The sequence below is a fragment of the Vicugna pacos genome, chromosome 21 (genome assembly GCF_048564905.1).
Source record: "Vicugna pacos chromosome 21, VicPac4, whole genome shotgun sequence".
NCBI classification, from domain to species: Eukaryota; Metazoa; Chordata; class Mammalia; order Artiodactyla; family Camelidae; genus Vicugna; species Vicugna pacos.
The window spans coordinates 10,040,768-10,056,426 of NC_133007.1; the positions used below are offsets into that span (position 1 = coordinate 10,040,768).

General features: G+C 44.8%; 1 protein-coding gene and 1 long non-coding RNA gene across 2 annotated transcripts in view; one reads left to right on the forward strand and one right to left on the reverse strand.

Moving 5' to 3' along the window:
- PAPPA2 (pappalysin 2) overlaps positions 1 to 15,659 on the reverse strand; it is a 245,644-nt gene that overhangs the window by 18,916 nt on the left and 211,069 nt on the right. The gene's annotated exons all lie outside the window — the stretch shown is intronic.
- LOC140687944 (uncharacterized) lies at positions 2,011 to 3,594 on the forward strand. The gene is made up of 2 exons (XR_012062574.1): positions 2,011 to 2,223; positions 3,408 to 3,594. It is a non-coding gene; the product is annotated as an uncharacterized lncRNA (long non-coding RNA).

Here is a 15,659-nt window from a genome sequence, read left to right on the forward strand (position 1 = left end):
GTGACTCATAGAAGAGACTAAGTACTTTATCCTAGAGAGGGCTCATAAGCTCAGAATACCTATAATTAAATCTATATAGAGAGGCACATCTTGAAAAGACATGTGACAATAGCTTTTGGAATATGGTTTGACTGTACTTAGATATATGCAAAACCAAAAACATTTGTAAGAGTTCAATTTCCAAGAGGACCATCAGCTTGTGTTCAATGAGACTTACTGTTAGAGAACATAAGATTTTTGGATCCCCTGTATTCTACCAGGAGAAAGCAGGCTGAGAAAGCTACTGAGCTTTCAAGAGGGAGATTTCTCCAGTGCTCTCTTCTTGTGACCCAAGAGGATAATAGAAAAAGAAGGACTTCTAAGACAGCAGAGTCAAGAGCCATGAAGAAAAATGGACTTGGAACCTATTTCCAGGGAATAATCAAAAGCTATTAAACAAGAAGCACTCCTTATTCTCAGAGTAACATTTTTTGCCACTTTTCTCAAAGGGATTTCAGAATTGTTGTGGACCAGTGGCTGTCATGTGCCTTTCATTATTCTCCTTGAAAGGGGATGTTTATTGTAGTCATCTGGTTTCTACTCTACCTTGTCCATGAAGTATGTGGAAGGCAGAGAACAAGTGATTTTAATACATCAGGCTCCAGATTAAGAGAAGCTATATTGTAAACGGATGTAAATCATGACATTCTAGATTATAAGCCTGATGCTATGACTGGATAAGACGTTCAGAGTGTCTTGGGGTAAGGTGGGGTGAATTTGAATATAACAAACGTCTGACCCACTGGCAGATGTTATATGTCCACAGTTCCTTTTAGTCTCTCTTCCTTTGCCATGAGTTAGGTATCAGCAGAGTATAATTCCCCTTCCTACTAAGTTTAAAGGTAGCCACGTGATTTGCTTTGACCAATGGAACATAAGTGTAACATACGCTACATTTGACCAGAAGTTTTGAATGACCTGGCATGTCTTTGCTGGCTTTTTTGTACCCATGCTATCCACCATGAGAAGAACATATCTGACCCTGAAACCCTGAAGCCTGGGTCCTTGAGTCAGAGTCAGGTGGAGTATACCTTAATCAACCCCAAACCTAAGGCAGAACCACTTTAATCAACTGGCAGGTGCCTGAGCAAGAAATAAATTTTGTTATTACACTACATTGATATTTGGGGATTATTTGTTACGCAGTATTATTACCAAAAAACTTGATGACTGCATCACGCCATTTCCTTTCACATTTTTGCCTTTCATTACATTCCTGTCTGTCCTTTAAAATTCACCTCAAGTGGCTGCCCCTCTAGAAGATCTTCTCCACATGATTGGGACACATTATTTGCTTTATCCTCTGTGCTCCCATGTGACTTTGTATCTTTGTATTATGACTTACTGGGTGGCAATTTTATCTTTGACCTCTTACATACACTGTGTTGGAAATTCCTTATTTATGTTTGTAATCTTGACACACAGTAGGCACTCAGATAATGTTACTTTAAGTGACAAAATGAATAAAGGAGCTTGAAGGAGCAATCACAGTTTCGTAGCAATGGTGTAAGTTGGGAGAGGAGGCTATGTCACTTGTGCAAATCCTAGCCATTGGGGGGAGCAGCAAGCTTTTAGATTGAGAAACGGTATGAGGCTCACACAAAAAAAGCTGGATGAATTTGGTTTTTTTCATGTGTTGGAATTCGGAGCCCTAGACTCTCCAGCTAAGCTTGGAGAGGTGGGAAGGTGCTTCCCATGCATGAAGTGTTATACATTCCTGGGTTGGAACATGTTTTCTTTGGGAGTTGTGGTTTCTTTCTTTTTCTCTCTTCTTTCCTTTTTCTTTTTTTTTTTCCAGCTCTGGAAGCATCTCATGTTTGCAATAACAATAACAACAACAAAAATATGAGGCTGGCCCAGTATGAATCAGGAGACAATTTGTACACTCAGTGGGTGTAGGGGGTGGGAAAAGAGGGTGGGAGGTGGAGGGAGGGGAGAAGAAAGGAAAAAACACAGTTGCCAGGAGCTTAACAGAAGAAAATGCCACGCACGCCACGTGGCTGGCACGGTGGGCAGCGACATCTGCTCTCGATAAGGCCCCCCGGTGTGCGCGGCTGTGTGTGCACGTGTGTGTGCATGTGCGTGTGTGTGTAAGGCAACACCCAGGCTCCGTGCTTCAGGACGCCTGCTCGTGGCTCCAGCCTCACTCGTCTGAAATGCTGCCCTCCGTGGCGGCCTCTCACGGTGAGTTAGATCTGCGGCCAACTTATCCTTGCGAAGTACGTTGCAGGCTAGATGGGCTGCGGAAAACAAGCCCGAGGAAAGCCACAAGGGCCTCCTGACCCATCTGAGTCTTCTTCCTGCCAAGTCCTCATTACTGATCTTAAATAGCAAGGAAAGCAATGTATACGGATGAAGAGGCGGTGGGCAATCTGCTAGGGAGGGGGAGAGAGGCCTATGGAGAATCAGGGGGCTTGAAACAAGGGAAGGCAGCGAGTCTGTATTCAAACTAGGTGCGTGGTCTGGGGTTTTTCTGTTTTGCTTTTATTTTTTAATTTTTTTTTTTTTTGGTTTGGTTAAGCATTCAAAGGCTCGTTTTCTCTCTTACCCTTGTTACTCTGTTTAATGAAGTAGAGGAAAAATTAGGTGGAGGGTTCGCAGCCTCTCCGGATGACAGGCGTCCTCTTAAGGGGAGCGTCTGAAGGAAGCTCGCCCCACGCCGCTGGGCTGAGGCCGGGACGCTGCTGGCAAGACTCGCGTCTGAGCTGTTGTTAGCTCCTTCATCAAGGGGCCGATGCCCGGTTTGGGTGCCTGCATCCCGGGGGAGAGTCAAAGGGGCACAAAAAGCAGCTCAAAGCTGTGGGCCTGAAAAGAATCAGACTGAGCTGAAAGGGGGCAGGCAGAGGCTCTGTTAATTAACCCTTTATCAGTCTTGCTGCAGCTTTCTGTGCACGCCTTTCCACAGACGTTTAGTTCCCTTAGGCGGGACCTGCAGTGGCAGCGGGTAAGGTGTGTCACCTGCACTGATGCCACCCTCACGTACGCACGTGTAGTATGTTAGTGTCAACAAATGCTTTCATAAACACCATCTCATCTGAAAGCCAAAAGGGCATTAGAAGTCAACTGTGGGAGACAGCAAGTTCCCGTAGGAGTTACATGACTTTGATTGAGGTCACACAACCAAGGAGAAGAAAGGCAACGCGTGGACCCAGGCTCTCTCTCCCCAGGGCACAAACAGCCTTCAAAGCGCTGGATGGAACCTAAAGTCCACCGCTCACGCCCACAGCCCCCGGACAGGGCCGTGTTAACTGTAGATGTAACAAAATGGCATCGGGTACAAAAGACTCCGAAAGAAGTCAGAAAGCTCAGGGTCTCCTGGCAACTTTTTCACCCTTGACAGATTAGCAAAGTTTTCCTTTTCCTCCTAGTAATCAAGCCGCTTCTGAAGATCATGACCTCGCTGCCCACCCTCTCCCTACTCTGTGGCTGCCCTCGAATGCCTGCCTCAATCACTCACTCAAGACAGCTTGATTGAACAATTACCTTGCACCAGTCACTGCACCACCATACAAAGGACTTGAGATTCACCAGTGAATAAAATAAATCAAAAGCCCTGCCCTGTAGCACTTTTATCTCAGTGGGGATATTAAGTATAACAAAGAAGTTATTGTTTAGTGAATTTGAAAGGAACCGTCCTATACAAAGACGAGGGCAGGTAAGGGCGTGTCAGAGGTTGGGGGATGGGCAGGGGATGAGCAAGGAAGGCTAGCTACAATTTTCAATCGAATGGTCAGAGAAGGGGCATTTGGAGGGCGGTGGAAGCCAGAGGAAGGACTGGGGCTTTTACTCTGAGTCAACTGAGGAAACCTTGGAAGGCTTTAGCAGAGGGTGCTTGGATTTAACTTATGGTTTAACAGGCTCCTTCCGCTGCTCTGCTGAGAATAAACAGCGGTGAGGCAGGGATAGGAGCGAGAGCAGGAGGGAGGCTCGTGCAGGAGTCAGTCAGGTGGCAGATGATAACAGCTCAAGCCAGGGTGGCAGCAGCTGAGATGGTCAAAAGGGACTGGACTGTGGATGTATTTTAAAGGTAGAGCTCGTTGGATTACCTGATGAATGGGATCGGGAGGGTGAGAGAAAGAGAGGAATTAAGATGACACCAAGGATTTTTGTTGTGAGCAACTGGAAGGATGAAGTTGCCATCAATTGAGAGAGGAAAGTCTGCACAGAGAAATGAGAAACTGTTGTATATGAAATCCTTAGATTCTCAAATTCTATTTGCTACTCAACAAACTTTGTCATTAGTCATTGCTACTTCCTTCCCACCTGACTCAGGGCCAGGAGTATTTGTCATCCATTCTATCCCCTCTTTACCCTGGGGGTCCAGACTCTCAATAAGATTATTACCCACAGATAGAAATATCTTCAAGCCTTCATCATAGCAAAAGTCTTTCCATGAACACCGTTTTCCTCTTAAACTACTGTTCATCTCACTCCTTGGAACGGCCAACTTTTGGAAACAACATTTTTTATTTGCTGCCTCTACTTTCTTATCTGTCTCTCAATCTACCATCCTCTCCTGTCCACACTGCTGCCACGGTGTCAGGGATTACAGTAAGCGCTTAAATCATAAACCTCATTGTCTCTTGTCAATACGCAACTTGTCTGCCTGCTCTGCAGCATTTAACACTATTTACCATCTCTTTCCACTTCGGTGTCTCCTCTCCCGTGGTTTTCCTAACATCAGCCTCTCCTGCAGTTGTACTTTTTGAATCTCTCTCTCTGTCTCCTTGACCAGCCTCACTTCCTCTGCCCTTCCCTTACATTACCTCCCTCCTCCCAGGTCTGTTTTTTTCACCTCTCTCCATTCACGTTCCTTGTGTGATCTCATCCACTCACCTACCTTTAATTATCATGTTTTCCTCATTTCTCAACATAAGTCACCAAATGAGACTGTGTCCCTGAACTCTAGACTTTTTATTTCCAGCTCCACTCCACTCACTCAGTTTAAAGCCAAGCCCACGATCTTCTCCTACAAGCCTGCTTCTTTTTCCTCACAGAGGTGAAAGGCATCCACTATCCATCGAAGCATCGGGACATTCGATTCAGATCTTTATCTTCCCCACTGGACAGGATTCTATAATTGACTTTATATCTTAAAAGAAAAACCCTCCATGGTTACTTCCTTCCATCCCTACCTGGCGGGGCCAAGTCTGGGCTCTCACCATCTGTCTCTTGAGATGCAGACGCTGTCTCCTAACCACTCTGCTTCCCACCTGTGTCTTCTCCAAAGGTTTTATCTTACACAAGGTATCACATCTGGTCCTGCAACTTCCCCGTGATGCTTCCCAGTGCCTTCAGAATAAAGCTCATAGCCCAAGCATGGCGGAGTTCAAGCCGCTTCCTCATCTGGCTCGAGCCTCTCTAGCCTCACCTGCAGTCTCCATGTGCCACGCCCTCTACTGGTTCTCCCCAGATCCCCTGTCCCTTGTGCTCATATCGTCCCCTCTCCCCACAGGGCTTTCCACCAGTGGAACCGTGACATCCTTCAAGGCCCCACCTGAGTGCCACTTTGCTCTGAAATCTTCCCCAAAGTGTTCATCCCTCACCCAGCTCCTGCTGCTCTGTAAGCAAACACAGTCACTTTCTTTTCTCTGCTTCCACAGCACACTGAACATGCCCTCCCCAAGTCAGAGTGGATTCCCCGGACACAGGAGCTTTGTCTTGTGTCCCTTCATGTCTTAAACTATACAGAGACAATAAATGTATATTCCGTGAATAAGTGCTTCTTTGTCTAAAACTCACACTTTCAGGAACTAAACACCTTGAAGAGATTTCTGCTTGGCTCTCGGTTAAAATAAGAAGTTAGGAGAGACGACAGAGGGGAAAAGCAACGAAACAGGGAGGAGTGTCAGCTGCCTCTGCTTTCTTCTGTATAGGCAAGAACTCTGCCGGAGGCGGTAGTTAGTAGTAACAGTATAAGCAACGCACGCTTACTACATCCCAGGCTGGTGCTGGTCAAACACGTGAACTGAATTTGTTTTCGTATCTGCTCCCTCTAGAAGCCCCATGGAAATGGGAATAAAGAAGGTATGAAATCACAAGAGCAAAGAGAACAGGTGACGCTGTGACAGCCAACAGAGAGCTCGACATTTAGGGAAATGGAAGATGCACAGATGAGCAGTGACAGAGCACCAGGTACCTCTGCAGCCAGAAGTACAGGTGTGTGTGTGTGTGTGTGAGCGATAGTGTCAGAGAGCTCAGACTCCATCGTCTGTATTAGGAAGCCAGAAAATAATGCCCTCACTGAAAAAAATCAAGATTGGCAGTAGAAGCACTATTAAACAGATATGTGTGTACAGACACATGTAGACAGAGGTATTTATGGATGTAACTTCCAGATGAAATAAAAGTAGTGAAAAGAAGAAGCAAAAAGAGACATGAAGGAGTTGTCTCTGCCAAGAGAGGCTGAGGTTAGACAGGGAGGGGCAGGCACTGCCCATCTTCTGGACAAACCCAGAGATGCTAACTGGCTTTTTAAATTAGGGCCATGATTACTTTTATAGAATTAAAATTAAGTTTAAAGAATATTACACTAAAATATGGCTAATAAGGGCAGAGCTGGGGTTACACCCATGATTCAGGGGTTGAAATGTGTATCCTTGCTGCTACGTACTCAATCTAGTAATGTGATTTTTACAGGCAAGTAATATTTCAATTGTCTGCAAGCCTGGGCTAGAAATGAAGACTCAAAAGAACAGAAAAATAAGGAAAAGCACTGGGTAAATCAAAAAAGGGTGTGGTGGGAGGAGGAAAAAGGGAAAACCCATATCATGAAGGGCATTAACCGAGGGAGAGAGTGACCCACCCAGGAGGCCGGGGAAGACAAAGAAGCAAAAGGCAGTCTGTTACAAAGCCCACCGGGATGTCACAGCTTGGCTCCTCCGGAGTCTCAGACAAGCAGAAATTCTCATGAATGTTGTTAATCTAGATGAGGTTTTACAATTTGCATGGTTGTGCTTTGAATGTTTCACTTTTCTAAAAACGCAAGGGGAAAAGAAATAACAATGGTTTTAGCTTTCAAAATGAAAAACCTAGTCCTAATTAACATTTGGAGTCTGATTTTCAGAGATTCCAGCTGGAGGATCTAACGCGGAGCCCTGAACCGAATGGGACTCTGGACAAGCCTAAAGACATGCCCAGATTTCCAGCCTGGTGCAGAGATTGCACAAAACTGGCGCTGAAATTCACAAACAAATCTCGAGGGGATTGGAATTTGGCAGCCGGTGAGGCCTGGAAGACAGCTCTAACTTAAGCGAATTTTCATTTTTTTCTCTGGATTTTTAGCACGTCTAACACATATTTAGATTTAGATTTGCAAGGACCTCCACGACCCCCACCAGAAGCGGTGTAGCTGTCATTATTGGCTGCTAGGCCATTATCATTTCCTCCCTAATTAACTCCTTTTCACCCATAGATACTAAAGAACTTGGCAAGAATGTAAAGGAGAAGTAAGTCCATATGATCTGTCCTCTGAGAAGCAAGGGAAGGAATGATTATTATATCTGATTTGTAAACAGGTAAAGTATGGCCAAGAGAAATTTAACTGCTGGCTGTTATTCAAATGACAAAATATAACCGAAAAGGAAACAAGAAAGTGCAGCAACTTTGGAATCACACAGTGCCCAAAGTGATAAAGCCGGGGTGAGACGTTTGGTTTTCCGAATACAGGTATCCTAAATAAGATTCATTTTTCTCTTTTTAATAAGGAATTTAATAAAGACATACTTAGGTGAGAGCTTTCTGGAAAGATCAGTAACAATTCCATCCGGTCACACTTCCAAGTTCAAATCTTGGGCATTTATTAAAAGTCACTTGTGATTATGTAGTGATGAAAAAAGCATTACCAAAGCATAGTAATGGAGAAAATTCTTGCAGATAGAGATGAGAAAAGTTTGAGGAAAGATGACTAAAAAGGTTTCACTATGAGGCTGAGTGAAATTATATGTTTTTATATATGACATCTTGCCCTGAAAAGCCAGTGGTCAAAACCCTAATGGACACAAAAGTCTTCCTCCAAAAGGATGCGTCATGCAGAGGCAGGTAATAATCACTGTTCCTCGGGTATTGTCACATGCAGGCTGACCTGGGACCCTCTCCCACCCCCATCTCTGATCATCACATTCAGATCTGCAGGCCGGCATTCTGCACCTCGGCGTGAAGCGCATCTCCTAAAACAGGACCTGTAAGTCAGACTCTAGCTCCTCTCTACACCTTCTGGGCTCAAAGTCTGGGAAAGACCAAAAAAAAAAAAAAAAAAAAAAAAAAAGGTGCAATAAAAACTCGATTTTCATGCTATCATTTCCACCTCAAGAGTTACATATCGGCCACTGCTTCCTAGACGTAGGGTTGTGAACCCGGGCAGTGCCCATGCATGTCCCAGACAGAACAAACAGGGCTGCCATCTGGAATATAAATAATAAAACGGAGGCAGAGGGAGGTCCAAGACAACACAGAAGAAAGAATCCAAGGAATGACGGGAGCAGATGGAATGAATTAATGATGGAAGCACTGTTATTACCAACCACTAAATGTGTAAAAACAATGCAACTGCCCACCTACATTTAAGTAAATGCATTCACTCTGCTGAAGCTAAATTTGCCCCCAAAGCATCCTCACCCCTATCCTTCCACTCCCAGCTCCTTCCTACTCAAATTCCTGTCAAGGTAGTACTCACCTAGGCATGACACTTAAAAATGTGTCTACTGGTTGCTTTAAGAAAACACAAATACATTTACACCTAATCCATGGAGTGCTAGATTTACAGGGAAAGAGCAAGCTGACCCATCTGTGCCTGAGACATCAGAAAATGCTTAACCACGACAGAGAGAAGACAAAACATAGCCCTTTAAAATGCTCCAAAGACTAGTCTGCCTTTCAACACTTCCCTTCGTGACCTTGTATAAAGTCTAACACTTTTAGGATATCCTCATACAGATTTACTTTAAAGAGTTCATTCGGTTTTTTAAGCCCATTATTTTCTGTTCTGTTGTCGCTGGGGGTGGTGACTATGACCTCTTCTCTGTATAAAACATTTACTCCATGAACATATCGGCTACATTAATCATTAGCCTTCTCTTCTTAGGCTTAAAAATCCCAATTCTTTTGATTTTTCCCCCCAGAAATATTACTATTAAGTTTTTGATATTATTCTTGTTCCCAGCAACATATTCTGTGTTTTCTAAAGGCCGTGGAAGCTGGACCCAAAGAGAAAACAGGACCAGATCAACAGTGAGAAAACGAGTCGGTTAACTACTCTGATTTCCCGCTGGTCCCACGTGTACTTACTGGCATGTCGCTTGCCGTTTTAAGAACTGAGTCAGGCAGCTGCTTACTCACGATTAAACATCATTTAAAAATTTTTTAATTGTAATTTTAAAACAATTCAGTCTTTTCTGACTTACAAGAATTTGAGTTTTACCGCCGTCTGCCAGATATTTTTACCTCTATCCTTGATCTTTCTTAATGTTATTCTATTTCACGTGATTTCTTCATTTATTCAAGAAGATTGGTAGGTCGATCGTTTTCTCCCAAGGTGTGACCTGCATGCTACTGCATACAATTAACAGCAAGTGGATTAATTCATCCATGCCCAGTGTCTTTCAAAGTGCAGTTAAGGACCACCTACATTAGAAGGACCTGGAGTATTTCTTTAAAAAGCAAATTCTTGGGTTTCACATAAGATTTGATAAGTAAAAATTGGAAGGGAGGGGCAGAACCTAAGAATTTACATATTTAAAATAAGCACCCCATGTAATGCTTAAGCACATTTAAAAACAAGAACAAAAACTACCAGCCCAGTCCATTGCCCCCACGAAATGAGTGAAGACAAGGTGTGGTCAGAACAAGTCTTGAGTTTTCCACTGGATGGTTCACCTCAGTTCACCACAATCGACAGTAATGATCCAACATGTGGTCAACTCCTTATGAGACAGGTAGGAAGGGGGCAGGGCACATCCATTAAAGGGATGACACAGCAATTAGCACCAAAATGGTGGAAAAGTTAACTCTCAACAGACCCTGACGCCCAAGACGATGAGATTTTTGATATCCACTAGACCTTAAGCTCCATTATACACTCATGGTAATATACCAGCGTGGTGAATGACACACCCACAGGCGCCATGACAGTTCCCAGACTAGCCATAAAAGGTCAAAAAGTGGCCTAATTCCTGGGAATCCCTACCCCTTCCCCAAAGTAGTTAGAATAATCCTCCTACTTATTAGCATATGAAATTACCAAGCGTTTAAAAACTAACAGCACTGCATCTCAGGGCTTCTCTCTCTTGCCTTCTGGGATGGCCTGCACTCCATCTATGGAGTGTGTATTTAATTTTACTCTAACCCCTCCCCTCTCCCCCCTCAGTGCCCCCTTGCCTCGTGGCCTCTCTGACCTTCTGAGATGGCCTACACTCAGTCTATAGAGTGTTCATCCCTCTGAACAAATCCACTTTTATTCAAACTGTGGCTCGCTCTTGAATTAGGGGTATATCATTTGGACTAGAATGACACATCGTCTAAATTTAAGAAGTGATTTCTCCTTTATCTCTTTGACCAATCGTTCTGTCTTTAATAAAGGAGACATCAATAAAGGAGAGCATGCTCCTTATAAACACTGGGCTTAGAGTTTTCCTAGGACTTTTCCTAGTAGAAAAACCAACCTTGCAGGCGTATAGCCTTTACTGTGCAACTCCCTTTCTTTTAAAATGGTATATCCTACATATTCCTTCCAGAATTCTGTAAGCTCCTCATTCCTTCAAGAACATCAGAATGATTAGACAGGGACTCCAAAGTGTCTTATTAAGCAATCCTTTACCAGATCTTCCTCCAGGTCAGTATGACTTTTCACTCTCTCAATGTATATGCACCTCTATATGTAATGCCTGCTACTGTCTTCTGAGAATAAATAGTGGGGAAAAGCATTAATTTTTCTTCGAGCAACAGAAGTCACCAAGCATTATGGATAAAAGAGACTCAATTAACATTGATCACACACAATTAATGTTTATTGAACATTCATACGATAGGTGCCTGCACGTCCTTTACCACGTTCTGATGCTCACATCTACCCTGTCTTAGTCTGAGTCCTCGCTCGCCAGCCGGTACCAGGATGGAAGCAGCAAAACCAAACGCAGAACTGGCCTTGGACTGAAGCCAAGGAAGGACAGAGCCGACAGATTTCCAAAATGCAGCTCATCCAGTGAGTAAGAGATCAAGGCCAACCAAGAAGACCACAAATCTGAACAGGGAGCCTTTAAGAGAAGGACCCAGGGGGAGAATCAAGATCAAACATCCATGGAGAAGGCAGAAATCTCCAGAAACCAGAGAGGTTTGCAGTTATTATTCCTGAAAAATCATCATGACTCACATTCTACTGAGGAATGACCTCTCTGAGGGCCTCAAACTACACCCCGCTGGGTGCATCTCCATAGGTCTCTGAATCCGGTATCTGACCCACAAATTTAAAAACTACATTGTATCCATTTAATTTTGAAGCTGAGAAAGTTTAAGTTTTCGGAAAAGTTAACTGACTTGTCCGAGGAAAGATGTAGTAAGGGATGGAACTGAGGTCCAAGCCGGCCTCCAGACCCCTGACAGCCTTCCTTCGGCCTCCCTCTCCCACTGCTGCCCTCACTGCATCTCTTGAAAGGCTTTCTGATTCTATGCATGACAGAGCTGTAATCTCTTCCTTCTCTTTCTGTTCCTTTCCTGCCTTTACTTCCACTGTGCTGCTCCTCGGAAGACTGAGTCAATCATTCTCAAGTTAAGACTCTCAAAGTCAAAGGTCTACCCTTCAGCTCTCTCTCCCTGCCTCTCCAGAGGTAGGAGCAGGTGTCGCTGACGAATTAGGCCCGTGTTTTTCAAAGGACTAAAACACACCCTACCACTCAGAAGCTCACGGACTGCTGGAAGGATGGACCTACATATAGTCTTTAACCAATGTGTAAGTGAGATGACAGTCATTTACAAGGGTATGTAAAAGAACTATAGGAGAGACGGCGGCATGTCTAGAGAGACTTACTTGAAATTCTCCCAAAAATCTTTAAAAAGTTTTCTAAGTTTTGTTCTAATTCTCAAGAACATTAATTAACCACGTCCACCTGCAGCATATAATAAATACTCAGAAAGATATAACCTGGGCATAAGTGAACTGTTTCCTGATTCTTAATATACTTATTGTTTCATAAGACCTTGTCCCTACACAGAGATGCTTGTCATTCCTTAGGCCCTATCACTACAAATATGCCATTTGGAAACTTATACAACACTTTAACATCAGTTAGTTCATTTGATTCTCACAGGGAGTTTTGCGAGGAAGCCAGACAGATACTACACATAGCTCTCAAGGGTAGACTCAGAACTTGAACCCAATTCTTCTGACATCACCCTGCCTCTGTCCTCCTCCACAGCTCCCTCTTTCGAAAAAGAAAGAGCACAGCTCAACCCGAACCTGCAAAAGGCTGAAGACAGAATATGAGAAACTGTCATCCAGAATGAAGGCTACTGGGAAGCGTGATGAACTCACAAGAGGTGCGTGCGCACGGGAAAAAGCAGAGCCAAAGTGCAGGTCAGTGGGCACTCGGTTTTAATCATCCTGCAGGAAGGAAATTAGTCGTTTCTATCCAAAAGGAGGCTTCACTGTGGTCTTTATTTCCACCTGCATTCTCGAGACAACGAGATGTTCTTAGTTTAAGTGGAAACTAGGACTGTAGATTTTGCTAGAATTAATAAATATGATTTTTATGAAAGAGGAAGGAAGGAAGAAGGAAGGAAAAAAGGGAGGATAACACTTCTATGATTGGACTGTATCATGCGTTCATGGATGGAGGGAACATTCACTTCAATTATTACCCCACAAAATGAGGAAAACCCTCTCGCTCTCCCCCTCTTTCTTTCTCCATGCTGGACTTTATTGACAAGCATTTGGCAGGATAAGTATTTGTTCTGTACACTGTTCGTGTGCTTGTCTATAAATTTAATGGGCACAGGTCTGGGATTAGGGAGGACAATGAGACCAAGACAATAGCCCAGATGAGAGATGGTGAGGCCCCAGTGAGGGGGCACCAGGGGGAATGAGTAGAAGGCCTCATATGGTGATCTGGTGACGGCTCACCTGGTGACTGGCTGGATTCAGCGGCTGTCTCCAAGTTATCTGTGAATTATGGATCTCAGTGGGTCTCCTGTTTCCCTTTCTTCTCCTGTTTTTCCTTTTCTCATCTCCAGAGTTTTCATCTAACCCTGCTGAGGTCAACCAGCAGCCCTGCCCCTGCTTTCTGCTTCGTTCATTCAGGAAGAATTCACAAAGTAGCTAATAGTTCACAACATATGCCACCACCCGATCAGCATCTATTACGGACCAGGCTCAGCACGATGCTTACACGTGTTATGTCCATTATCGAGTTAATCCATCATCACACCTCCTTAAAATGGCTGCGTGGCCCCCACTTCCCAGGACAGGTTAAGACACCAAGCTCACCCCACTCAATTAACCCAAGGTTTGAATCTACATTTGTTTAACTTCGAAACCTTTCCACCAACCAAATTACCACTCCCCACCCACTGGCAACCTAGAATCAGATAGCACAAGGAGCCTGGAGGTCAAGAAGGCTAAACACAAGAGACAACCAGAAAAACGGAATTTAACGCACGAACACGTTTGGATTGCAGATACGTGGTCAACACGTGTCCTCGAGACGGTGGGAGCACAAGTGGCAATGAGAAGATGGCATTATTTACGTGAGATTTTAAACTTATTTTTTATTTTTCTGCTTTCCCCCCTCAGGTTATATTTTATTTTATTTTTTGTTATTTATTTATTTAGCTTTTTTTTTTTAATTTACAATGCTGTATTAGTTTCTGGTGTAATTTCTGTGAGAGGCAGAGAGTAGGGCAGAACTGAAGGCTAAATCTCTGCGGCCAAGAGGACACGACACAAACAGAGACGCAGAAGTGACACAACGGGAGGCACGGACTGGGACCTGGAGGGGATGGATGCGCTGCCGTGGGTGCTTTGAGGGAAATACAGAGTGAGGGGCTTCACTCTCACGAGGCTGACTGCCTTAAGGGGCCATCTTAGAATTAAATTCCGTATTGGAAAGCAAAACAAGAAAACCCGTTTTACACGCTGGGGCACAAAGTATCTAATTTGAGCTCAGATCTCTGGGCTGCACGTTTTGAAATGTCCTCTTGCCCACCTAGCCCTCTTTGGTTTATCTTGTCTCCGGGTCTGTTTTCCTTCCGTCCGTCTCTGACGCTCTTCAGTTCGCCCTAATATATTTAGCTGACTTTTTCCAGTGAAGAATCCAGTGTCTGCCAAGTTGCCCCTAGAACATGCCAGTTTCAGCCTCCCTTGTCCTTTCTCTCTCGTCCTCACCCTCCCTCTCTGCCTTTCTTACGACTTATTCCTTCAGAGTTGTTTCTCCTTCTCCCCATGTGCCTCCCTGTCCAATTTCCCTTCCTTTTCTATAGGTAGTGATTCTTTTTTTCTTTGATTCTTCCTTCTAGCCCGTTAAGTGGATTTATTCCCCCCATGTCCTAGTCTTTGCTGGGAAACCAGAAGCAAAATCGTGTCTTGTAAACTCTTCCTACCCAGACAGTCTCGGGAAATACTGTAAAATAATCGGAATGTAAATCACGTTGGCTAGAATTATTCCTAGACCAAGAAAGCTTCCGATGAGGGACCCCTAAGCTAGGAGTCTTCCGGTCTGTGCCCATGGAGGCCTGAGTGGTGGTTCCCCAAGTTTAGCAGCCTTCAGAATCACCTGGAAGCCTTGTTAAAACACATAGAGCTGGGCCCCACACCCAGCGTCTCTGATTCAGTTAGTCTGGGGTGGGTCCTGAGGATGTGCGTTTTTCACAGCTTCCTAGGTGATGCCAACTGTGCTGGTCCAGGGGCCACGCTTTGAGAACCCCTGAAGTGGGAGCACCAACAGCGGTGTGGCAGTCAAGCCTCAGCTGTGTGTGATAGCAGTTGGGCAGGGGGGGTCACAAGAGGGAATGCAGTTTTGTTTCTTGTCACAACGCAAAGGGGCTGGGAAGGGATCCAGAGGATGTTCTGGGGTGCAGCGTGGAGGGAGGACAAACGGGGAAAGCTCTGTGTTGTAACCTTCTGGGAAACACCGAAGCCAGCTCCAAGCCCTGTCCTCCACCCTTCCTCCTGCGCTCATGCATGGAAGTGGCAGAAGGGAATTCTCAGGGTCCCTTTGATCTCTTCCCAGTTCCCAAGTCGTCTGTCTGTTTATCTCCCTCCTTCCCTGGCCTCCTCTTCCTTCTTCTTACCCCCTGCCCAGCAGATGAGTCACTCTCTGCCGTCCTCCCCACCCCGCTGCCATCTGTTTTTCTAATGATGGCAGAAGATGAGCTGTTTTGTTGGCCCACTCTGTAACACAGCACACTCCATACTAGCATTTCTCCTGATGCGCTCTCAGAACTCTACTTCACTGGTGTCACTTCCCCACCCAGTTTTCCCTTTGTCTCCAACCCCACCCTTTCCCCTTCTTTGGCCTCATGGAGATTCCAGTTGCCCAGAATTCGATCAAGAGGAACCGAGATAGAGAAGAATCAGTCGAGGGACTAGCAGGCATGTGGGCTGGGTGTGTGGGGCGGGGGGAGGGAGCTGCAAG